Source organism: Tauraco erythrolophus, chromosome 6 (genome assembly GCF_009769465.1).
Source record: "Tauraco erythrolophus isolate bTauEry1 chromosome 6, bTauEry1.pri, whole genome shotgun sequence".
Taxonomy (NCBI): Eukaryota; Metazoa; Chordata; class Aves; order Musophagiformes; family Musophagidae; genus Tauraco; species Tauraco erythrolophus.
This window is the reverse complement of record NC_141470.1, coordinates 72,628,526-72,654,239: the sequence shown is the minus strand read 5'-3', so window position 1 is coordinate 72,654,239 and position 25,714 is coordinate 72,628,526.

Sequence of the window (25,714 nt, the reverse complement as noted above, 5' to 3'; positions counted from 1 at the left end):
GATCTCGGCAGCCTGCCCCTGGCTTGGAAGGGAGGAAATGCATCCCGAGAAAACGCAACACGGCTCCTGTTTCATTCCCATCCATATAGGATTTCATTTTGGCCAGCGGGCGCCTGCCCTCCATCACACGGATCAGCAGTCCCCGCTCCCACCGCCGACGGGTTGGGCACGGCGCTGGTTATCGCCGAGTCCTTCCGGCAGAAGTGGCTCGTCCTCGTTTTGCCAGACAGAGAAAAAACCACTGTGCTTTTGACAAAAATACCGATTTCTGAGTGTGTTAGTCCTCTTCTGCCACATCTCGGGTCTGCTGCCCAGTTGACGAGGCGCGATGCTAATTGTCTCCCAGCTCTGCCCACGGGTCCCTGTGCCACCTCGCTCTGCCCCGCGGGCAGGGGATGAGGCAGCTGGTTATCAACTTGGTTGTGTGTCCTTTAAAGGCTTTATTGTACCTTTAGTGATATTTAGTCCCAGACAAACCTGGCTCCATGCAGCGTTTCTGGTGTGCTTTTAATTGCATCAGAGTAATTAGTGTTATTGAAACAAATTATTATAATAGTTACAGTCTCCTCCTCTCATATACACACAACACGTGCTAATTATTTTCGTAAATAATTTAAGCTGTGTAGCTTATTTTATATCTACTTTGCACCTAAAAGGCTTTCCAGAACATGAGCAGAAGTTCTGTGTCTTTCTCTAACCCCGAATCTTTACGTCTCGCGCGCTCTCGGGCATAGCAACGCAGTGGCAGCCACGCGCTCCGAAATCCTCATCTCCTTTGTCCATTTTTATTTTCCCTTACGCACTGACATTTGCACTTCATTATAAATACTGTGCAGAGCACGTCATCCGTCATTATTCAGTAGACTCAAGAGGCTTTTTCTTGTTTGGGGAAGTGGAAATACATCCACTTTGGAAATTGTGAACCAAATGTGGTTTTTAATGATTTTCCCCAAAGTCTTCAGGGTTTTCAGAAAAAGTTTACGATAGGGAATATCTAGCAAGTACTGCCAGGACTATCCAGAGGATCATTTACCATAGCTGGCTCCATAGCACATTTAACACCGTGAAAGTTCAGTATAGTCCTGACTTAAAATGACGTACGGAGTGGAGCACGTGGATTTGAAGCATTCATCCGGGAGCGGAGTGGCATTAATGGTTTGATGGATAGCTTCACTGTCAGCTCTTGAAATAATGATGTTTTGTAAATGGAATGCATAAAGAATTCATCGGCGATGCGTGAAGCCGAGGGCGCTCCGTCGAGCTGCTGAATGGCAAACTGAAAGAGTTGGGGCTGTTCAGCCTGGAGAAGAGGAGGCTCCGGGGTGACCTTATAGCGGTCTTCCAGTACCTCAAAGGGGCCTACAAGAAAGATGGGGAGAGGCTGTTCAGGAGGGCCAGTTGTGATAGGACAAGGGGTAATGGTTTTAAAATAGAGGGAGGTAGATTCAGGTTGGATATTAGGAAAAAATTTTTTACCATGAGAGTTGTAGAACACTGGAACAGGTTGCCCAGAGAGGTGGTGGATGCTCCATCCCTGGAGACGTTCAAGGCCAGGTTGGACGAGGCCCTGAGCAACCTGATCTAGTTGGAGATATCCCTGTTCCTTGCAGGGGGGTTGGACTAGATGACCTTTGAAGGTCCCTTCCAGCCCTAACCATTCTATGATTCTATGATTCTATGGGGTTTTTTTTCACGGCGACTCGTAACGGCGCAGCTCGTGCTCCAAAGCGACCGGACATGGGATGGGCTTTTTGGGTCTGTGCTCCCAGGACCTCCGAGGTTGCATTTCAGAGCCACGTTTTTCCAGGGAAAGCGGAAATTTGTAGTACAGGGGGATTTCTGTTGGGCCCAGCAGTTTCACATGAAAGGCGGCAAAACATGGGCTTGCGGTGGAGGCGGAGTCCCCGGGCTGCTCCTGCGGAGCCGTGGTGTGTGCAGAACACACCGCTGCTTCCACGAAAATCCTTACAGAGCCTCGTGTGCCTAAACTGCCATTGCAGACGTGAGGGGGGGAATTTGAGATTAGCTTTCCCACTGGTTTTCCTCTCACCTGGAACATATAAATGAATAACACCTGGAGGATATAAATGAATAACACAAATTCAGCCATACCACCTGGAAGAAGGCGGACGAGGACTTTGGCTGTTATGATTCTGATTGCGGCCCAGGAAGATGCTTCATTTGCACAGCACGGTTGTGGAAGAGTGTTATCCAGCTTCCCACTGAATCGCTAACACCGTAGCACAGTCATAGAATCATAGGATCATAGAATGGTTAGGGCTGGAAGGGACCTTCAAAGGTCATCTAGTCCAACCCCCCTGCAAGGAACAGGGATATCTCCAACTAGATCAGGTTGCTCAGGGCCTCGTCCAACCTGGCCTTGAACGTCTCCAGGGATGGAGCATCTACCACCTCTCTGGGCAACCTGTTCCAGTGTTCTACAACTCTCATGGTAAAAAGTTTTTTCCTAATATCCAACCTGAATCTACCTCCCTCTATTTTAAAACCATTACCCCTTGTCCTATCACAACAGGCCCTCCTGAACAGCCTCTCCCCATCTTTCTTGTAGGTCCCTTTGAGGTACTGGAAGACCGCTATAAGGTCACCCCGGAGCCTCCTCTTCTCCAGGCTGAACAGCCCCAACTCTTTCAGCCTGTCCTCATAGGAAAGGTGCTCCAGCCCTCTTATCATCTTCGTGGCCCTCCTCTGGACCCTCTCCAACTGGTCCATGTCCTTCTTATGTTGGGGACACCAGAACTGGACGCAATACTCCAAGTGAGGTCTCACGAGGGCAGAGTAGAGGGGGAGAATCACCTCCCTTGACCTGCTGGCCATGCTCCTCTTGATGCAGCCTCATTTCTTAATTAGTGTTTAAGCATTTCTTTGTCTATTTATTTGTTTTTATCTTGCTGTTCCAGCAGATATATGTTTCCTGGAAGAAGGGGCCATTGCTCCTGATGCTGCATTTAGAGAATCCAGGATCTCTGTTAGTTGGAGGAGCCCAGCAGCAGCCGGAGAGGACGGGGACGGTCGGTGCCATGCCCTGGTCACAGAGGTCCCAAACCTCTGGAGCTGTGGGACACAGATGCCACTGACATAGCTCCTTTGCAGTGCAGTGCCTGCAGGCAGCAGGCATGGATTTGGAGAGGGGGGCTGCCCAGAAGTCAAGCGTATCCGTCCACGTCTAGAAAACTTTAGTAAATGGTCAAAACCAGATTTTGTTTCCCAGAGTGTGGGGGACGAGTTGCTCCTGGTTGCCAGGCTGGAGGTCTTGCTGGGGATTCTTCGGGAAGCCCCCAGCCTCTGCCCACACCTCCCCACCTCCTGCCACCCTCGGGCTTTCTCCAGGGGTGGGAGATGTGATGATGGGGAGGGCACTGGCTGTGGGCCGTGGCACCATCAGTGGTGGTTTCTGAAGGAAACTGCCCACAGCAGTGCTTTGGGAGCACTGGTCTCTGTGTCTTTAGGCATCCCGAGTTTCACGCAAGGAGCAGTGTTATTTCACAGGCACGGCCAGAATGAAGTCATGTTGGAAGTGCCTCTGTGATCCCAAAACTCTTTGGGATGTCGGTGTGAGTAGCTGAAATGGAGGAGAGTGATCTCCTTCATCTTAGACTCATCTCCATGCAACCAGGACTTTCTCCAACCCCATCTCAGTATTTCACCTCCTCCAGGGCACGTGCCCCGTGGAGGGGCTGCGGTTCACCGGGAGCAGCGGCACCAGCTCTCATCTTGCTTCATTTAGTCATCGGCGTGTTACAATCAGGGAGGATATTAGGAATTTTCCATGAAGTGCTGTTTTGATGGCACTACCTATCTGAAGAGGCGACTCCTGGATTCATATGTACATTATCAGCACGGATGTATTCATTACAGCATTAGTGCTGGGGAGCTGGTGCGTTCTGCTGATAAAACATCAGGATTCTGAGCCAGTGTGTAACAGATGCACACCAGGGTCAAAGGATTGTTGTGTGCCCTGCCTGAGCATCCGCACCGTGCCCACACGGAGGGAACGGTTGTCATGCTCTGGTTCCCCTCTCATTCAGGTTTCAACCCACCATAATTTTGTGAAGTGGCGCCACTCGGTATGTGCAGAATTGTAAACAGGAAAAGAATCGTTATTTTTTACACAAAATGACATCGTCTGAAATGGCCGGGAGAAGAACAGTCAAGGAAGGATAACTGTGGTTTTGGCAACAGTCGATGCTGGATTTTTAGTGATCTCTTTCGAAATACAAAATCTGTCACAGCTGAAAAGGACAGCCAAACATTTTGCAATGAAAAAGGAGAGCTGAAAATCTCTTTGGCTGGAGGAAAGAAAAATCTCTTTGGCTGGAGGAGCTGAAAATCTCTTTGGAGCCCGCTGGAGGCCTGGCTGCTCATTTGATAGAATCACAGAATCACAGAATGGTTTGGGTTGGAAGGGACCTCAAAGATCACCCAGTTCCAACCCCCCTGCCATGGGCAGGGACACCCTCCACTACACCAAGTTGCCCAAAGCCTCATCCAACCTGGCCTTGAACACTTCCAGGGATGGGGCATCTACAACTAATGATGGTGGCTTCTCTGTGAAAGGGAACGTTGGGGTTCCCCGGAGCACCGAGGTTTGCCGTGTGTAGGAGGCAGCCGGTGCCCGTGCTGCGGGCTGGCACTGCGGCAGTGACCCCACGGGCATTCCCATTCCTGCAGCTCCAGGGAGAGCAGGCTTTGGACCCGACTCCGAGCTGTGCTGAACATGGGGAAAACAAACAGCAGAGTTGCTCTGGTGGGTATAAAAGATCTGCAAAACCCAAAGGCAATGTCTGTACGTTCCTGCTTTTCCCCACGGAGTTGCATCGTGCACGAGGCCACCTCCGCGGGAAGCGTTACACTCTGCGCCTTTCTGCTATTTCTGCATTTTCCTTCTCTTTTAAATGTGTGTCCTTTTTGCTCTCTCTTTTCTCATCTGGGCTGGATTAGAAATGCTCTGTTTGCTGTGCAATTAAAGCGGCCTCTCAGACACTGCAAAGTTCAAATAGTTTTAGTTTTTGCCTTAAATATATCTGTCTGGATTTAATGGGCTTTGCAGGTTATAGTTTCAAAGTGGTTATTAATGGGGTTTGTACAAGGAACTCTTGACTCTGTGCTCTTAAAAGTAATGTAAGAAATCCTTCCATTGGCATTTAATTTCATCAGTTCAGGCATGTCAAGAGGCATCTGTCGGGCATCACGTTAAGACTTGCCCTGTGTATGATGGTCTGCAGAGTGAGGGCTGCAGTACATCTGGCAAACTCAACAGCAGCCTGCTAATTAGCAAAAATTATTGGCTTTTGCTTTCTTTAATGCCATTACTGCTACTATTACTACTGCTATTATTATTATTATTCCCTGGAGAATGTCTCCACTGCAAAGCTCGACTGAGAAATAAAAGGTGATACCAAAATTGGCAGCCAGGTGAAAGTTGTCCGCCCCGTGTGACGGCGATGCCCTGGTGGCAGTACCCTTTCCAGTTCATGTCAGAGATGTCTCAAGGAGTGGAACATTCACATTCTATCAGTTTGCTCCAGACCTCTGGGATGTTTGAGACGAGGCGATAGAGGGGCCGTGCCAGCCTCACCTGTGCCCACCAGCTGGAGCCCCTGCCAGCACCGTGCTGCACCGTCCTCCGGGGACGGAGAAATGTGGTTCAAAGCCTCATGTGCAGCTCCCTGACCTGGTACCGCCGCAGCTTGTGGTTGTGCAACGGGTGTTAAGGTATATTTGCTAAAATCCACTCTAGTGGAGTGAGTCTCACTCTGCTCTCATGAGACCCCCACCTGCAGTGCTGCGTTCAGCTCTGGGGCCCCCAACATCAGAAGGAGACGGAGCTGTTGGAGCAGGGCCAGAGGAGGCCACAAAGATGATCCGAGGGCTGGAATGGAGACAGGCGGAGAGAGTTGGGGCTGTTCATCCTGGGGAAGAGAAGGCTCCAGGGAGACCTTCCAGCACCTAAAGGAGCTACGAGAAAGCTGGAGAGGGGCTTTGGACAAGGGCGTGTAGTGATAGGACAAGGAGCGATGGCTTTGAACTGAAAGAGGGCAGATTTAGATGAGATCTAAGGAAGAAATTTTTTACATTGAGGGTGGTGAGGCACTGGCACAGGTTGCCCAGAGAAGTTGTGGCTGCCCCATCCCTGGAAGTGTTCAAGGCCAGGTTGGATGGGGCTTTGAGCAACCTGGTGTAGTGGAGGGTGTCCCTGCCCATGGCAGGGGGGTTGGAACTGGATGGTCTTTGAGGTCCCTTCCAACCCGAACCATTCTGAGGTTCTAAGTCTGTTGTGCTTGTCAGTGTTTAAAGGCAAGGAGAACGAGGCACGTGCTGGGCTGTGGAGATGCAAAGCCATTTGTCTCTCAGCCTTGGCTGAGGTTGCCCTGCTTTGCCCTGTGGTTCGCAGCTGCAGTGGGTGAGCGAGCTTCTGCTGCTCGGAACGAGGAAAGGCAACAGCAAAATGGCAAAGGGCTGAGAACCTCCAAACCAGGCTGAGCTGAGTCGGAGGCAGAGGTTCAGGTGGTTTTTATTTTCTCTGAACCAGCCTTTGCCTTGCAGGGTGCTGAGGGGAGGGCAGGGACAGTGGGCAGGTTAGTGTGGGTGGTTGGTGTGCTATGGTGGCGATGTGTGAAACAAACTTTTCACTCCTGTTTGGGGTATTTTTTCATGCTCTCTTCCCACCCTTTCTGCCCACCTGTGTCTGTGAGCCCCCGAGCCCACCTCCACCAGAGGTTTCCTTCTGGGACCAGTCCAGCCCCCTGGGGAGGATGGGACTTGGATGGGTTTTAACCAAGCGCTGTGGGAGCATTCCTGGATCACCAGGACCTCCTGGGAGGCTGCTGGGCCAAGAGCAGCACAAGGTGACCAGTGGTGAGTGGCACCAACCCCGTGCCAGTGCCTCCCATTGCCCATGTTGCTGAGCTCCGCCCGGCTTCGCAGCGAGCGCCGTAACAGGCTCTTTAATTAAGCAAATAGGAAAATATTGTGACTATAATCTCAAGCAGCTACACGTTCCTGTTCCTCGCAGGAGGCAGTGCTTTCTTCTCTGTGCACTCCCTAAAAGCCAACATCTTGGGTGGGGTTTGGGTGGTGTTAACAGCAGAACTGGCAGCTGCGAGTCACGGCGATGCCCGCTGCCCCGTGGGGACCTGCAGCACGGAGAGCCATGGGCAGTGGGTCGGAGAGCCACGGCAGCGTGGGACGGGAAAGCTTGAGAAGCCTTTTCTAAAGGAGACTCCAGCTTTGGGGGTCTGCGTGCGTCCCAGAGCGCTGCTGTTTGGCTCCTGTCTCAAGTGAAGGGTCCCTGGTGGAATCTCCTTTGGAGAAGCCGAGGAGCCACTGGGGTTCTCAGCACCCATTAGAAAACAGACGGGCAACTTTGTGTTTGAGGGTGTTCTGTTTTGAGGTGAGACCTGGCCAAGTTGCCATCCCAGGGCAAGTGTCTGCCAGCGCTGCCGTGTGCCCGGTGTGTCTGTAGGACACGCTCGTGCTCGTGGCACGGACGGGAGGTGGTGAGGTGTGGCACAGAGCTTTCTCACTGCTGCCTAAGCCTTCGGATCATCTCCAAAACACATATCCCGCAGGGGCAGCTCCACCAGCCCCGCGGGGCCGCGTGTCGGAGCGCGCTGTGCGAGCGGGGAGCCCGAATCAGTCACGGCTTTTGAAATCCTGAGCTCACGTGTCTCTGGAATCACGGGGAGAGGATGAAGGTGAGCGTGGAAAGCGGAGCTCTACGTGTCCGGTGAGCCCAATCTACTTGGTCCCTTAAAAATATGGGGTGTGGTTAAAACGCGACATCCTTTATTAATGAAGAAAAACCAGTGACATGCTCTTAAACAAGGGGAAGGCAATTATCATTTACTGGGATGAGTCGGCCGGCGTTCCTCTCCCTGCCCCTGATGAAAATGTAACGCGCGTCGAAGTCATCAGCAACAAATTTTTGAATTGCACGTTGTACTGAGCGCAGCGTTAATAGCCTCTTCCTGTGAAATGACAGGCAGAAATAAATGTCCTTCAGGATGATTTATACCCTGGATTAGGAGCAGGTTGTAAAAATACACCGAGTTTAAATCACTGTCAACCTTGAAACAACAGCAGAGGAGGTGGTGACCCCAGTTAAAAAGTAAACAAACCAGTTGTGTTTCTCAATAGATTGAATTGCAAGCTGTCTTTAAAAATAAACTCTGTGACTTTAATGTTGTCTGCTTTTAAATTAAATGAGGAATGGGGGTGGTGCCTGCGTTTCAAAATTACAATTCAAACCAGCTGGATGGGAAGCCATAAGCCACAGCAAAGACTTGAAGCTAAGCTGCATTAGTAACCTATGTTAAACTGGTATTAACTGGGAAATGCAGCTAAGCCAGGAAACTGAAATGGTTTGAGGGAGAGTTTTTTGGAAGGAAGAGTAGCAAAATATTTTTACCCCTTTGCAATCTAAAGACTTTTTTTGTCTTTGCTAAAAGCCACTCACAAATCTGGATGTCTCCATGTTCCTCTGAAAGCAGCGGAGAGCCCTTTGCTGTTAGTCCGTGCAGCCCCACCGGGGCTCGCGGCTGCCGTGCCGGGGGCTGGAGAGGCACCGACCCCTCTGAGCTTTGCCTGGGCTGGGCAGAACCATGGAATGGTTTGGGTTGGAAGGGACCTCAAAGGCCATCTGGTTCCAACCCCCCTGCCATGGGCAGGGACACCCTCCACTACACCAGGTTGCCCAAAGCCTCATCCAACCTGACCTTGAACACTGCCAGGGATGGGGCAGCCACAGCTTCTCTGGGCAACCTGTGCCACTGCCTCAGCACCCTCTGAGTGAAAAATTTCTTCCTTAGATCTCATCCTGCAACCTCACCACCAGTGGAAGCCAACGGACGGTTCCTCCCAGCAATGGGTCTGGTTGTCTCTAGGTGAACATCAGAAGACTGAATCATGCATAATTATTGGATACTGGAAATCTGTCTGTTTTTCCAAGCTACTACTGCAAAACCGAATCAGAGCTGGAAACAAAGCTGTGTCTCAGCACTGCAGTGCTGCGCTTTGTCTCCACGTACCTGAAGGTGTTTCAGTGATGTATGTTCAGGTCGTTTTATCTGACCCTGCAAATTGCCATCGGGACGTTGCTTTGCTGCCTGGAAAGCCCCTTCTCCTGGTGTCACCCAGCTCTCATCTGCAGCTCCGTACGGAGCGGCACCAGTGGCTTCCCAGGGCTGGTCCAGGTGGAGTGTGGAGTCCGGTTGCCATGGCAATACAGCAGCCCTCCATCATCAGGGCAATGCTTAATGTGCTCCTTCTTTAGATACCTGGGCCCAACATGAGGGTCGTTCTTAGTTTTCCTCCCATTTAATATTATTTTGTAAATGTCAGTAATTTGTGTTCAGATGAAAGAGAGTGGCTTGAACATGCAGCCCTGCGACCTGAAATTTCCCTGTAGTTTTGTCTTCTTTGGGGAGAAAATAACATCAAAACCCCAAACTTCACAGTTCGTGCACTATTTAACGCACTGCAGATGATGGCAGTGCTGGCTGGAGCATGGCAGCCCCCTGGCATGGGGTGGGGGGGTGGCTTTAGTGGTGTGAAATCCCACTGGGATTTTGGAGGTGGGACGCAGGTGTCCTCCGAGAGTCCTGGGTGGTTTCAGAGCAGGGTCTGCCTCCTGTCCTGCCCTGCTGCGTGTGCCCACGGCGTGCCTGTTGAAGCCCGTGTTCCCCCTTGCCATGCACAAATCCAGGGGCATCCCACGGTCTCCTTGTTTTATGGTCTTTGTGAGTACAGGTCCACAGGAACGGATGGTAAAAGGAGGTGGCAGTAGTAAAAAATACGTAGAATCATGGAATCACAGAATGGTTTGGATTGGAAGGGACCTCAGAGATCATCTAGTTCCAACCCCCCATAAATTTTTATGCATCAACCCACCCAGTGCATTTTGTACAACTAGCTCGACGTACCCGAAGGAGAGAGAACTAAGCACTTTGTTGTTGTGTGAGCAGGTGGGGAAGAACTGGAGAGCTGGGCAGCACCAGGATGAGCCGCTGCAGCGGAGCCCCAGCAGCGCTGCCACCAACAGAAACACCCGTGGCACAGGTAGGTGCTGGGGTAGGAGGGCTCCAGAGGACACGTGGCACTGGTGGGGCTTCCCACGGCCAGGACAGCCGCCACCTTGTCCCTGTGCTCAGCAGTGACAGGGAGGTGCCGAGCGCTTCTGGAGCAGGTTTGGGTCTGCATGGCACGTGGCAAAGCTGCCAGGGGACAGGAATGTGCTCTGGAGCAGCTGCCCGTCAGCAGCTGCCATGGCTGTAGTCCATGGCCATAGTCCCACCGGTGTGCACCAGGGACCATCCCTGCTCTGAGACACCTCCTGTTCCAGCAACTGGGAATCCCGACCCTTTAACCCCTTGTGACAAGGTCAGAAGTGAAGTCTCAGCAACGTTTCTTTCCCTCAGAATATTTCTTTCCCTCCTGAGCAATAAAAGCAGGAGTAAGACATCCAGGAGGAGCTGTAGATGTGGAAGGAGTCGTATAAATTTGGCACGCGTTGTTCTCGGGGCCAGGATGTATTTCTGACCGGCTCATCCTTCTTCTTTTGTTTTTCCCCCAGCTGCTCCACGGCGACGGTTCAATTCCACCAGGAAGACGGAGGGACACGCGGTGTCAGCACAGCACCATGACTCACACCAGCCCGACCGTAGTTTGGCTCCGTGAAATCTCCCCCTGGCACACCCCGGCACGCCGTTCTGTCGATGCCATCCCACCCTGAGCGCCCGAAGGAGGACGGCTGGGACACGAGAGCTGCTGCCATCCCGTTTCTGCTCACAGGGAAGAACTTTGGGCTGTAAGCAAAAGTTGTTCATCACAATTCGTGTGTGGGAAGGCTGCCAAAGTGCAACTGTAGAGTCGCAGATGAAGTTACTATAGAGGATGATTAGCTAATTGCAGTTAATTACTTTGAACACATAGCACCCAGACCAAACAGAAAGTATCATAAAGAAATTATTTTTTGTCACTTGGTGTCTAACAGGGTAATAAGGCCCCGACTATTTTCCTACAACTAATTCTTTGTTTGCTTTACAGGCTGATACCTGCTGATAAGATGCTTTACTTTCAAGTGATAAATTATCGTAATTAACTTTAATTGTTTGCAGACAATTTTATGCAAATTGAGACATTTAAGGAGCAGAAGCAGAGAATTAGCTGTGGCTTGGGAGATGGCTGAGGAGCACTAAACTTTTCTCGTATCAGTGGGCCTTTTATTCTTAGAAATCAGAACGTGGGTCCTGGGGTGTGATGGGATGGCAGCTGCGTACCTGTGCGTGGCACGTGAGAGCGAATGCCATCCCAGATGGTTTACTCAGCCTTTCCCCAAAGACATCAGTGGCTTCTCACCACTGGCCAGGGTACACCCTGGAGCCCTATTCCAACTACTCCTGACAAACAGGAGGCGCTGTGAGTGTAGATTATCTTCCTTATAGCATTATTTCCCCAACCACTAAATGGCTACAGCCTGTTTTTCTTGGTGATTTTCTCTCTGAGTATAAATCAGGCCATGCTTCTGGCTGGGAATTCTGGTGACTGACAAGGATTTTCACCCTAAAAAGGGAAATGTACCAAGAATACATGTAGAACAAAAACACCCTTAAAGAGGTTGTATTCAACACCAATAAAGTATTTTGAAATGTTTACCAGCAAACTGGATGTGCTAGGCATCCCACGTGAAGTCCTGAGTGCCAGGAGGCTGCTGAGCACCCTGTCACCCCCCAGCAGAACACCCGGTGGGAGCCCAGTAGTCCCACTGGTGCTCAGCTGAGGCTGCCCAGCAGCAGCAAGGTGTGGAGCAGCGTCCATGATTGCATCGAAACTCTGCTTGAAAGTGAAATCAGGTGTTTTCACTTTTCATCAAGGAACCCATATAACCAGGGTGTGGGGCTGGGCTGGTGCTGTGGAGCAGAGGAGTGAGGTGGGGGAAGTTTTTGGGTATCCTGGGAACAGCCCTGTCCTGCAGTTCTTGCCTGCTGGTAAGTGCTGTGTTGTGCTTTGTGCATTTGTTTTCTTTTTGTTCTTATTTTTTTTTCCTTCTTGTTGAGGTTTCTACTGCTTTTTCTCTGGCATTTCAGCTTTTCTGGTGTGTTTATGTGCTAGGGAAGAACAAATAGTTGGATTTAATGAAGAGAGGCTGAGCTCCCCCCAGAACTTGCTTCTTGCTGTTGTGGGTATTGTGTGCTGATGTTTTTAGTGCCAGATTAAATGTCATTTGAGTATTACAGCACTCTTCTGGAATTCAAGAGAGGCACCTAGGAACATTATACTTAGTGCTTTCTTTTTTTAATGCAGGATCTCAAAATGTTGATCAGATGAGCCTGTAGCATACAGCAGCCCTGGGACTGGCTGCTCGCTTCAGGAGATAAGTCTCCTTCTAATAATAACTTCAGCAGAGTGAAAATGTGTTTTTTGCTTAATAATTCAGGAGGAAAATATGATGTTAAGATGGGAGGAAGGCTTCTTTTTCCAGGCTACTAGAAGAAATGATACTGAGTGTTTCAAAGGAGTGGCATTGTCATCTTGCTGTGGTTAACAGGCTGGAGGTGGCAGTTGGGGGTTTGCTCTTTGCTGGGGCTGTGGGGAAGGTGATGAGCTGGCCCCCAGCTTGTGCACTTGAGCTTGGGGTGAAATGGTAGTTTTGGGACTTGTATTTGTAACTTAAGAGTCTGTGTTTATTGCAAATCAAGTTGCAGTAAGGTGTGTTTTGACTGAAGTGAAGGCAGCAGCTATTTGCTTTTCCCTTGAGGAGTAATTTGCTGTAGTGGATCCACAAAACCCCCTTTGTGGTGCCAGCAGCACAACAGAGAGCAGTTCTGTAACTGAGGAAGTTGGGAATTCCCATGTAAAATCCTGCTCCTGCAGGTAAGAGTTGAGATGCCTGGTTCTTGGTGGCCTTGCAGGCAACGTGGTGAGTGCTGAAAGCAGGAGCCCCCACCTCGTTTCCAACCAGACACAGCTGGGCTGTGTTGAGCACTGGGGGGTTTCACCAGCCCTTCTGCAGAGCAGACCCACCTGCCTGCTGGCCTCTTTGATCATGGCCATGTTCTTGTGTCCCCTGCATACCTGGGGACTGTGTATTTGTGTGTTGCTCTGAGCTGATCCCATCCCCTTGGAGCTGTGAGTGAGGAGGTGATGGCCACTGGGAGAGCTCTGAGCTGGATCCACAGCAGCCACCCGTGCAGTGCCAGCCCAGGGAAAAACGAAAGTCAATCGTAACCATTCCCTGTCCTCCCATCCCTCCAGGTGCCTGGCTATCTCACAAAATCAGAAGGAGCCTGGAAAAGAAGTGGCTCACAGTTGGGTGCCACGCTCCGTATCGCTGTAGCTGGCAGTGCTTGTGTTTGACTGCAGCCTTGTCAAGTCGTGCTCAGCCCGGTGCCTTTCCTAAAACAGCTTAAACAAATTACTGACCAAGCTTACAGTTCATTATAATCTTTAAATTTTGGTTTTATGGTTTCAAAGTGTTGGTATTTTTCAAAAACTACGAAGGCGAGGATGCTTTCCTTGGTTCTCCCATGTGGCTGCTTGGTTGTACTTAGGGGACATCTGAGTGGTGATTGCTGTCTTTGTTGGGGGAAAAAATGAGTGAGAATAAATGGACCATACTCCTTGTTCTAATGGTGAACACAACTTCTTTAGCTCCAGATTCGCAGTGAGTTTGAAAATTAAAGAATTGTAGAATAGCCCAGATTGGAAGGAACCTTAAAAAATCACCTGGCCCAACCTTTCATGGGAAAGGAGGCGTTATCTAGGTGTATCTTTTTCTTGCTACTACTTGGAAATGTAACCTGGCAGCAAAAAAAGCTTTGCAGAAATGAATGTTGTTTACCCTTGATAGGATTCTTGTTTGATAATATCAGCCACTATTAATTTCTTTTTTTCTCCGGCTTACTGAGGAAAATATTAGATTGTCATGGAACTAAATTATATCTCATGAAAAGTATGAGTGAAAATGAAAACCACTGACATTAAAAACAATGTTTTGTTTTAGTGAGTACCCAGAACTTGAACATTGATGTTTATTTATTTTCCAAATCTTTTCATTTGCTGTGACATGGTACTCTGGCTTGTCAGTATATCCAAGATTTCCTTCAGTGCTTTCCATTTGGTCAAAAGCTGTTGAACGATCGGGCTTGGCTGGTGAACACCAGCTGTTTTTAAACTTGAAATCCTCATGTTGTCATCGTGTTTTGTTTTCCTGTGCATGGCTGTCACCAGGTGTGTAAGGTAACATGCAAAGATGCTGCAGACTAAGCTCTGTCTGTGCCTGTCTGATGATACTGCTTCTCAGAGCAGAGGAAACCTTGCTAGACCCTCCCAAACAGCATCAGCTCCTACGCTATGGACTGAGACCCATAAAGGTTGGAAGGTGGCTTTCACAACTAGACTTTTCAAGTATAAATAATATTCTGTGTGAATTTGAGATGAAATTAAATGTACAGTCTTTAATTCCTGCCACTGCCAGCTTTTTCCCTATTATTCGAAGTGGGGAAAAAAAAAATTTATTTTGACCTGTGATCTTTTCTTGCAGCAATTACCTTTGTGACCTTTTCTTCTGGTTGAAAGATTGGAAACAATAATAGTTTCTCAGTCTTTGTAGCTCGTAATCTCTACTTACGATTCAGAAAGCAGAAACAATAAGCCATGATTTATTTGCTGAGCAGTTACAGCGTGCCAGTGATGCTTTCTCTCCCCTTTTCTTGACCTAAGGTCTAACGAAAAGTCTGTTACCCAGCCTTGGCCATCTGGCTCTCTAAAAGAGCTCATTGGCATGTTCTGCAGCTCTCTCGACTGAGAGGAAGACCTCTACAATCCCAATTTAAGTAGAATGGGATGTGCTTTTAAAAAGGGTAGATATTTGAGCAGAGACTGAAACCAGGAGAACTTTATCCTCTTGAAGTTTGTGTTTGGATAAAATAAAAAGCATTCTTTACAGAGGGGAAATGTCCAGTTGGGACTGCTGGGTATATGGGTTGTGGTCTTTGTGTATCATTAGTGCTTCACATGCTTCAAAAATTGTTTGCAGCAAGTTAAGAAGCATCCTCTGATCTGCAGAGGAAGCAGCTGAAGTCAAGTTTGTTTCTTTCTCCTCAATCACAACTGTCGTACGTGACACTTTTTGAAAGCTATTGTTCTATATATTGTGGGGTTTTTTTTCTCACTTAATTCGTACATTGCCTGAGGTTTTTGTCTTGGTTTCTTAAATTTGGTTAAACTTCAGTTAAGTGTGAATCTGGAGTCAGTGAGAAAAAAGGGGTTTATTGGCCCGAACCAGAGACACATGGTATGTGGCTTTGTGCAGAGCATTGATGGTGTGAAGCTGGCACAGGTCCTGCACTGCTCTGAGATGGACTGTTTCAGAAGAGCTCTTGGCCCCTTTTTCCCCATCAGTCAGTATTGTTGATCAGATGAGTTTACTGCTGTGGATACCATGGCAGGGGGGTTGGAACATGATGATCTTTGTGGTCCTTTCCAAGCCAAACCATTCTGTGATACATGTGCTGTAGGTCTGAAGGCCGCTGTCCTTCACTGCTGTGGTCTGTGTGTCTCCATCACTGGTTGGGGCTGGTTAGCTGTTAATTTGGTGGAAATTTGAGGTGCTACTTTAGCTGCCACCCAGGTGGCTTTGCTGTAGGTGTATCAACGTCTTATGAAAGTCAGAAACAAATGAAGAGGAGTCAATACAGAATGAGATTTTAAAACTACCTTGTTGTTTAAAGCAATGTGTGATATTTTTTTTTTTCTCCATCAGGCAGTGCTGTTCAGGAACAATCAATGGGTGATGGAGATCGATGTGTTCTTGGGTGCAGGGTGGGGAGAAGGAGCTCTTGGTCACTGCTGGGGAACAGTAACAGCTGCTTTGTGATAAATGGAAGGGATTGATACCCAAACAGTCAGATGTTCCTGCTGGAAGCCTGCTTGTATTTGGTGAAATGCCCATCTGGAACAGGGCACAAAAAGGCAGCGTCTAGTAGGCACCCAGCGTGCGGCGTTACCTGCGTAAAGCATCGAATGGCAGCAATTCACTTCCTTCCCTTCAGTTCACTCAGGCAGGATGCAGGAATTTGGCAAAGTCTTCGGTAGCTGCCGTGCCAGGCGCTGCCTGTGTGTTAACCCATCACCGTAACAGCCTGCGCTTCTTCCCGTGCAACGAGTAGAAGAGAACAGGCATCCTTGGTAAATGCCTTTCTGGTTCTTCCCAAAACGCCCATGGGAAGAAGATATCAACTGAAGGCAAAGCCATGGGCAGTTCCCAAGGGTCAGAGGGGAAGCGCTGCTGTAGGAGGAGTCCTGGTCTTGTGTATAAAGCAATGGAAAACCAAAGCACTTGTACCACATTTCATCCCTGTCTGAAGTCACCGGCACGTGGCAGCTGCAGAAGTGTTTGAGCATCAGCAGCTCCATGTTTGAGAACTGTCAATTCAGTACAGAGTTATAAAGAGGCCCCAGGAGGTTCCTTGGCAGGTTTTCCACTCCTGTGACCCAGCTGCTTTGGGAGCTTTGACTCTCCATGAGCCAAAGGAAAGAGGGGGGAAGTGTTTTTTGGGGATTGGGCTGAGTCAGCCTGTGCAGAGGTTGGTTCTTCTGCAGCCGTGGGCAGAGCAGGCTGAGCCTGAGCTCTTGGGGAGGGTGCTGCAGTGGAGTCCTTGGGCTTGGAGATGGCAGTACCTACCAGGGCAGTGGATGCTTTTCTGTGGAAGTCTGGAGCATAGACTCGTGTGAGCAGCATCCCTGTCCTGAGACTGCTGTGCCGATGAGTCAGAGAGAAATGGCTTGGCCTGGCTGGGGCAGAATGGACCACACTGGGGGCGATTAGTGAAACCATAACCTAGATTATTATAATTACTAGCAAGTTTGCAGAGAAGTGCTTTTATTAGCATATGCCTGCTGCTTTGGGACCAGCGGATCACATGCTTGTCTGTGCTTGCTACCTGCTTTAGCCAAAAAGAGGCATGGTTCTGACACTTTCTTCCCTATAAATGATGCAAGGCAGCCTGGGAACCCTTTCTCTGGACTGTGAGCGTGTACCTGTGCCTTCAGTTCACCTATGGATTCTCTCATCCGAGTTCTCTTAAAAGATGATAGATGGTTATATTTTATTGTGGCTTTTGATTGCTTAAAAGCATCATGCTCAACACAAAAGTCTTCCTGAGGTGATGGACTCTTCTTGTCCCCTGCTCTGGCAGGCAACCTCATCAAGGTGGATGTTTTCTAGAGCCTTTAAGGAAAGATGGGAGACATCTCCATTGAAAACCTGCGCAGGGATTTCTTGAAACACTCTAATTACTTTTATAAATTCTGTAACTTGAATGTGTTCCTCTTCTGCACAAACAGATAATTTATATCTAAACAAAAACTTCTGGAATAATTTCCCTGTGCCATGATGGTTTCTGTACTAATTTGGAATCAAAGGACCTTAACATAATTGCTTATTCAAATAAGAACCCAGTTGCATATAAAGTATTTATATTAATTGGGGAATTAATTGCTTATCTAGCAATGCTAAAATAACTGTTTCATGAATCTCAAAGATGGGAACGACCTCTCTAAGGACTACTAAAACGAAGAGACCACATTGACTTTAAGGTTTGCTTAAGTTTAAAGACTTTGGGAATTAAGAAATAAACAAAACTATTGCAGCACAAAAAGCCTTTTATGCAGGAAGTAGGAGCGTTTGAACGGAAATTCAGCTGCTGTTAAAACCTCATGAAACTTGAGGAAAACTTCGGAAGAATAAAGCACATTAGGAATGTTTGAGTCCTAATTGCAGAGGTTCTCTGGGGACATTGTGCTGCACCAAACAAAGGCAGGGTGACTGCAAAGCTGCAGAATCATAACTTCTGTGTCCACATTGAGTGTGCAAGCAGCACCTTTGCAGACTGATAATGATACCAAGGCTACAAGTGGTGACAATGGCTGGTTATCCCAATATTAAAATCTCTTAAAACCAGGTTTCTTTGCTACCTTCAGGGAGAGGACACAAGAAAACTGTATATCTTTCCAAATCATTGGTTTGATGCTGCATTTTCAGAATGCTTCTCTTGCATGTTGGTGTCTGGTGCAGCTGCCCATGCAGCTGGAGAAGTGCAGGGCTCGGAGCAGCGTGAGGAGGGGGCACCTCCCGACCCGCACCCATTCTGCAACCCAGGGACCCCCTGGTCCTCAGTGCTGCTGAGCTCTGCAGCGATGCTGCAGAGGCACAGAGCGTAGCACCATGGAATGGTTTGGGTTGGAAGGGACCTCAAAGATCATCCAGTTCCAACCCCCCTGCCATGGGCAGGGACACCCTCCACTACACCAGGTTGGCTCCAAGCTGGGCTGTGCTGACATGGGTACAGAAACACGGGTACAAACCCATGGGCTGTTCTGACCAGGGTGCCAGGGTACAGCAATGCTGTTTGTGCTTCAAGTGCAAAGTGCCTGGCGCTGGCGCCGTGCCCACCGGTGCTCCCCACTGAGCAGGGCAGCACTGGCCGGGATCGTATGTGCCCAAGATACTGATAAGTGAAAGGATTTGCTTTGGGTTTCAGATGTGCAGTGTATTTACTTATTCTCCCATTTTCAAGAGGGTTCCATACAGTGAGGTGCTTTGTTTTATTGAAGCATTGCTGGGTAACGTCTGGCTTGTAAATGACTTCTTTAAAAGCAATATTTATCGGGGGTACTTGAACTTTATTGGTTAAGACCACTTTTTAGCCTACCCATCTAGAGGCTGCACAGTAGGCTTATGGCAAGCCAGACAGGATTAATAAAACAGATTTCTTGGCAGGGTTAGCAGTTGGTTATAAACTGAGAGAGGAATTGCTGATCTTCTAGGGATAATGGGATGAAAGTAAATATCAAGGAACTTGTTATGTCTGTTCCTGGAGAGTCTAGTCATCTTCTCTCCAAATTTCTAAGGGAACTTGCATATCAGTAATAAGCTGAACAGATTTTTTTTTAATTTCCTCCCCCATATTCTTTGGATGTTTTCACAGGAGTATAGGGATGGAGCTGTGAGACCAGTGTGTTGTAAATATGGTATCTTCATTTAAGAAGGGGCAAGAAAAGGCACTGTTACAACAACAGGCTTTTCAGCTGGCATTATTAAAGAAGACTTTATACTGGTCTTTTAGAAGAGTATAATTACAGATAGAGAGAAAAAGACACAATTTTGCCTGGACTTATCAAAACAAGCCCGTGTCAGATTTCCATCCCACACGGGCTGCCCTGGCCAGCCACAGGTGCTCGCTGATGCTCCTTCTTGGGCTTGTGATCATCTGGCAACAGCTCCTGCCTGTTTGCTGAGCTGTTCACAAACTGAAATGTGTGCTGCTGCCCCAGCTAATGTCTTGAAATCTGCTGTTGGCCTCTTCCCCCCCAGTGCCAAGGGAAGAAACGCTTCCTGCAGAGCTTGCAACATGTGTGCTGTCTTGGATGCCTTTGTGCATGTTTCCATCAGGGGTGGGTTTCTCTTTCAGTGCTCCAATGTCAGCTGATTAAATTAAGAAAGTATGTCAATCAGTCCTATAGGACTACTTCTTTTCCTGTTTCTGGCAATAAAAATCTGCTTCAAAGTGAGGGCCACTAACGCTGTGGTCTTCCCTTATGGAAAACGTCCTTCTTGTGAGTTTAACCAAAAATAAGAATAATAAAATAATAATGAAACTGGGATGAGATTTAAGAGCAAGATGAAAGCAAAGGGAAACCTGATTATCATGACAATCATAGAACTGTATGTCACATTATGACAAAAGTACATCCTTGGACTGCAGGAAGCAGGAGGAAAACAGATTTATAGAAAAAATAATTAAGAGACGATTTTTTTTTTTTCTCAGTGATAGTAATGGAAGTGACTTGTGGGTGACACCTTTTCAAATTGTAGCCTTGTCATTTTGGGTAGTTTTGATGTTTTGTCTGTAACAATTTTTTGGAAAAACAAGAACATGGCTGCAAGGCACCCTCTAGTCAGGGAGGGCTTGAGCCAGCACCATGCTGGGACACGATATATTGTGCTTGTGCCTGAATCGGAAGAGCAAGGAATGTTCTTGGCAGCTGGAGTGGGTGGTGGCGGGTGAGTGATGTTCATATTGTCCAAATCGGACTCTTGGGCACTGTTCCCTGCTAAACCATGACTATGGGTTGACTGCAACCCAGGTGGAGCTGGGAACTTCCCTGCCAGTGGTTATCTGTTTCCTTGCCCACCACTCCCCTCCAGAAACCCACGGTTCACTTCCTTGCACAATTCACTAAACGGGAGGATATGTGGTTATTGAGTGCAGTTAAGCCTGTAGCGTGGCCATGGGTGGTGTTTGTGGGGATGGGCACCTCTGCAGGACTGATGACAGGGAGGACCTGCCACCCTGGGTGTTACATTGATGGATGCGTTGAACTTGGGGTAGGTGATCACAGGAGGTAAGAGAAGGGAAAGGGGCTGATTTCACAGACCTGAGAGGCATTTAAGGGGGCTCATGTATGCACTGGCCTTTTCTCTTTTGGCTTTTGTGGTCCTCGTGCACAAGCTTGGATGCAAACTCATCCGCCTGCTCATGGTGGATCCATCACTCATGGCACGCTCTGGCCAGGAAAGGCTGTTCCTCACGGTGCTTCTAACTCACAGGGAATGGATGAGTGTGTCAGGGAGAGAGCAGCCTGTATTTGTCATCTCCTACCTGCTGGGCCTGCGTTTAGCCAAGTCTGATGTGACTTTCTGTGCGCTGAAGGGGTCAAGGACCAGGCAGGGATGGATCCTCCAGCATCTTGTGACTCGTGCCTGAGAAAAGGCACAAGAGGGGTATGAGAGATCTATAGGGCAAGGACCTATGGCAAGCGACTAGGTAGCAACTGTCGATTGTCTCACTGACACAAGGTTGTCAAAATTGTTGATCTAGGGGATGGAATGAGCATGATCTACAACAACTGAAAGGAAATTAGTTTTTTCCCCACCTTCTTTAGCAGCAAACAATTCTTGAACAACTGAGGCAAGCTTATTTTGTTGTGAAGGAGAAGAGAAAGCACTTGGTTATGGCTGGAAGCCTGTGTAATTCTGAGAAATGTGAAAAACTTTGTAAACAAGCAGGAAACCAAAGTCAAAATTAATTCCAGCTGAAAGCTGCCATAAAAAGGAAGAGTCAAGAAATCACTGGTGCATTTTAATAACTGCTAAAAGGAAGATGATAAATACAATATTAATTTTATGACTTATTTTTTCACACTCCAGTGAACATAAATTTTTGTAATTGTATTTACTGGGCTTAGCTGTGTTGAAAGATAAGGGATAATTACATTCTTGCCTGATGGAAGGAGCCTACAAAATTATACCTTTTTTTAATATGTTAACAATACTGTAATATTAGGGAATTCAATCTGATATTAATTAATGACATGAAAAAAACATCATCAATGAGTAAGTTCTACAAACCTGGTCTGTTTTCCAAGAACTGAAAGTATTTTTGTATTTCCACTGTGATTACGATTTTGTTGGTCAGACCTGACAACTCCCAGCCCTAGAACTGGGTTTCTGCTGCTTGCGTGACCATGTTCTGCACAAATGGGACTGAGTATTTTGCTGCCCTTTCCAGTTTTTATTGGGTTGCTAACTGTTTTATTGAGTTTTCTCATTGTTGCATCCCAGGAGTTTCTAAGAGACGTTCGTAAGTTATCTCACAGCACTGGTTGGACTGGAAAATTGCATGGAGATTCTAGCTTTTAGGAGTCTGTAGTGAAGAAATCCAATGTAGGTCAATGCTTTTTCAATTCAGAAACTATGTGAAACGCTTCCACGTAATGCAAGTCTGGAGCCTGTGGCTTGTCGTACCTACAGGCAGCAGGACAGAAGCAGACTTGAGGGGAGTACCTGCATTGGGCTTTGAGAAAAGACAAAATGTGACCCATCACTGAAACCCTAAACCTGGGTGAGAGATCCTTTTGATTTGCAAAGCCAGGAGGTTTCAGTAAAAGGCTGCTCAAGTTGTGCAAAAAACCCAATAATTGCAAAGTTTCTTAGAGCTTTAAATGGTTAATGGTTGTCGGTGTAATGGAGAAGTAACACTACACTGGGCTTTTTGCAACTGGTAATAGGAAAGTCCTAATTTTCTGTAGCTCTTGATGTAGTGCAGTATAATCTTAACACAAAAAAGAGGAGTTGCAGGTGTGACAAAGATGACAGGGATGCTCACAGCCATTGCCTGGTCTTTGGCCATCTGCTCCGCCATAGCTGGCACCTCTGTGCCTCCATACCTGGGAATTACGGTCTCCTCTGGAATGTGGGGACCAGGCAGTGCAGAGGGGGCTTGTTTGGCTGCCATGTCCTCTGCACCCACCTTCAGTGGGACTGAGCATCCGGAGGAGCATCCTGGCTTTGCTGTGACTTATCACAGCGTTACCCCAGGGTGGGATGTGGCTACTGTGGTCTGAAACGGCTCCATTTCATCTGCACATCTGTCTGTTTTTCTTGCTTCTCTCTCACCTCTGTTTATCATTTTGCACCCACAGTGAAGGTCATGTGTTTATACCTTCACTCGAGTGCTTACTGATGGTGCAGGAAAACCACAGTATCAAACGCTTGGTTTGAACAGCTGGAATTCCTGCTGGATGTCGTAAGCTGCCTTCAAAAGCAGCTCTGTCCCTGGCATGCTTGCGTGGATGTGGGTCTGTAACACCCACACACCTCCAAATTAGCTGTTGATCTCTTGTGGGGCTTTACACAATACCTACATTTAGCTCCCCTTATTTTAGCAAGTATTGGAATCAGCTTCTCTGGCTTTTAATTTTTCTCCTTTCCTCTTTTTTGAAGGCTGCATTATTAAGTGTTCTTAACTCATAAATGCGTATGCTCCTTGGAAGTGTTTAGCAACAGCAGTTTATTAGGAAGGTTATTACTACTTAATGCCTTGATTGTCAGGAGGAACAGCTCATTCTGTTATACTGGTTACCCAAATCTGTTTACCTGCTCTGTGAAAATAGACCATGTGTGGGAAGGTGTCCAGCCCACCAGAAGCCTGTAGCTCTGGACTGAGACAATCCAGGCTCAGGAAGGGAAATAGGTTCAAAAAGTAGCTGTGAAGTCAGATCAGGGGGACTTGTGAGAAGATGGGAGCAGGAGGAGGCATGAAGGGAAATAGTTTTACTGTCCCATTTTTGTGCAGGAGAAATTTTGATCTCTTTAGGAACAGCACTTTATTAGGAAGTTACTTGATCTTAATTCTCCATAAAACCCTCTGAAAATCCACCTCTTAAACATCTTGAAAGAGGGGCTGTTTCCAGTTAGTTGCCTCTGGAGCAGGCAGACAGCGTGGCTGTCTGGAAAGCTGGAATGGGTGAGGACTGGGCAAACATCCTTCTGTGGCTCCCACTGAAACTGTTAAAACGTTCAGAACACAAAGCCTGGCTTGTTTTTTCCTGACTTGCTGTGCTATTCCTCCTTCACTGCTGCGTGGGAAAGGAGGAGCCCAGGGGATTTGGCTGCATGCAAAACAATCCGGGTTTTCTTTCTAAAACTACCTTTTCCAGATTGGGGGAAACCCGAAGTTTGCAGTGGGAATGCATAGCAGGGCACTGCTGGGGGGTTGTTTTGGGGAAGGGGAAAAGAAAATAAAAGAATGCTAGCTGTAATTTGATGAAATAGAAAAGGTAGAGGGCCATTAAATGCAAAAAATCAGTATTGACATTAGCTAAGAAGCTTCCATTTCATGTCAGGAAGTCAATAATAAAGTATAAAGAGCAGGAAGCTTCGGCAAACTCCTGCCTCCTTTTGCTCTTTAGAAAAGGTAGTGAACTTTATTCAACTTCTTCAAAAAGTGCCGAGGTGGCTGCCTTCCCCAGCCTGGCTGAGCAGAAGGTTGTGGTGGCTGTCCAAAAATCAACAATCTCTCCAGGCTTGACCTTTTTAAATCCAAGCTTTATTCTCCCTTATCTTCAAATTCATTTATACGTGAAAGAGCACTTGGAGTTAATCTTTTGTTTCCCCTCCTCAGGTTTGTATCCAGCTGTATAGGTGATTAATAATCAATAGTGCTCGCAAGAGCTGGATTGCTAAAAGAAAAGCAGAGCCACAAAGAAGAAAAACTTCAAGTTTTCAGTACAATACTCAGATCAACAAGATGCTGTTAGATCATTATCAATGCGAAACAGAAAAGCTGTTGTGTGAGCCATATGGGTGCCCTGTCTTTTCAAACAAATGAAGTTTGCTCTGAAAGTTGTTGCATCAAAGGGTTTGTATTTGTTTCTGGGTTTTTTTAGCTAAAATGAAAAGAAATTATGAAAAAATGTAGCTATTGCCTTTCCAGAATCCATGTGCTGCATATTCTCAGGAAAGAATAGCATCATCATCTCTGATAATTAAATTTGCATCAGTCATTTTGTAAATTTGACTTAACGATAACTTTGTAGCAACACGTCCCAGCAATGTGTTATTTGACCATGTTCTATATTCAAGTTCTGCTGCCCTATGACAATTTATTAGAGTAACAGTGGCTCTGGAGGAGAAGGGAGTCTGATGTCCAGAGGTGAGCAGAGGAAAGGGGTCATAAATGCCCCTCCGAAATCACCTAGTGCTGGAGGTCGCTTGGTTCCAGCTTTTCATCCACCAGCTCTGTGCTGGTATGGCACACAGGCCTGTGGTACCAAGGTCATGGTCAGTCTCTTCACTGTGCTCTTATGTAGAGGATGGAGCTGCTGCTGCTATTTGTCCTGGTAATCAAGACCCTGGCACCTGTTTTTGTTTTTTTTCTCATCAGGTATTTCGTTGATTCAAAGTCATCTACAAGCACCAACTGGCTAACAAACATTTACAAGACCTCATGTGGGGAAAGTGAGGCAGGGTGTGAGTTCGCCCCCTCTTCTGTGTCCTTTCAAAGTAATGTTGGCTCAACTCTGCTAAAGTTGTGATGTGCAGGTTTGGTGCCAGCCTGGGGTGTGTAACTTTCCCAAGAAGAGCAGGCAGAGCCCTTCAGGGACATTGAGGTATATACTTCAGTCAATAAGATTTTAAATAGATGTAGAGCTGCTTCACTGAATCATGACAATCACTGGCAATGTGGCAAAATCGAGGCTCTAAGTAAGGGTGGTTGTTATTTACTAGCCTTTTTTTTCTTTTTTTTTAAACTAAAGAGCTGCCCCAGGTTGACTCGTGGCAGGGTACAGGGCCTCCCAGTCCAATGTCTAGTGGGCAGGTGTTGATTTCACAAAGATACTTGCTGATAGTGGCATTAATTGTGCTCTCTGGGGTACTGGGCATCACCCTGCCCTGCCTTACACGTGGGTCTTTCCCAGTCAGATGGATGTGCTACAGAACAAAGTCCCACAGATGGTTTTTCAGGTTATGCCCTTGAATTGTGGCTTGGATAAATACTAGTGTCCTCTGAAAACCATCAATTGTTATACTTGCATCTCTTCAGTGTCTCTAAGACTTCAGCGAGTTGCCTTGAATTCATCTTCTGCAGGGCTGTTACTGCTGCTCTGGTCTGTAGCTAATCCTCAGATACCAGCCTGCCTCATTTGCTAAAATACCAGAGTACATCGCTTCTGTTGCCTAAAACACAAGGGTCTGAAGGTACTTGGACCACTGCCAGACTTCCCATTTTCTAGGCACCATGATCCCATGAACTTCATCCATCTCCTTCCAAAAGAGCTCTTGGCTGGGCGCTGTTCTGTAGAGCGTGGTCGAGAGGCAGCTGGTGAGGCCAGGATGCTCCCTTTGCTCATT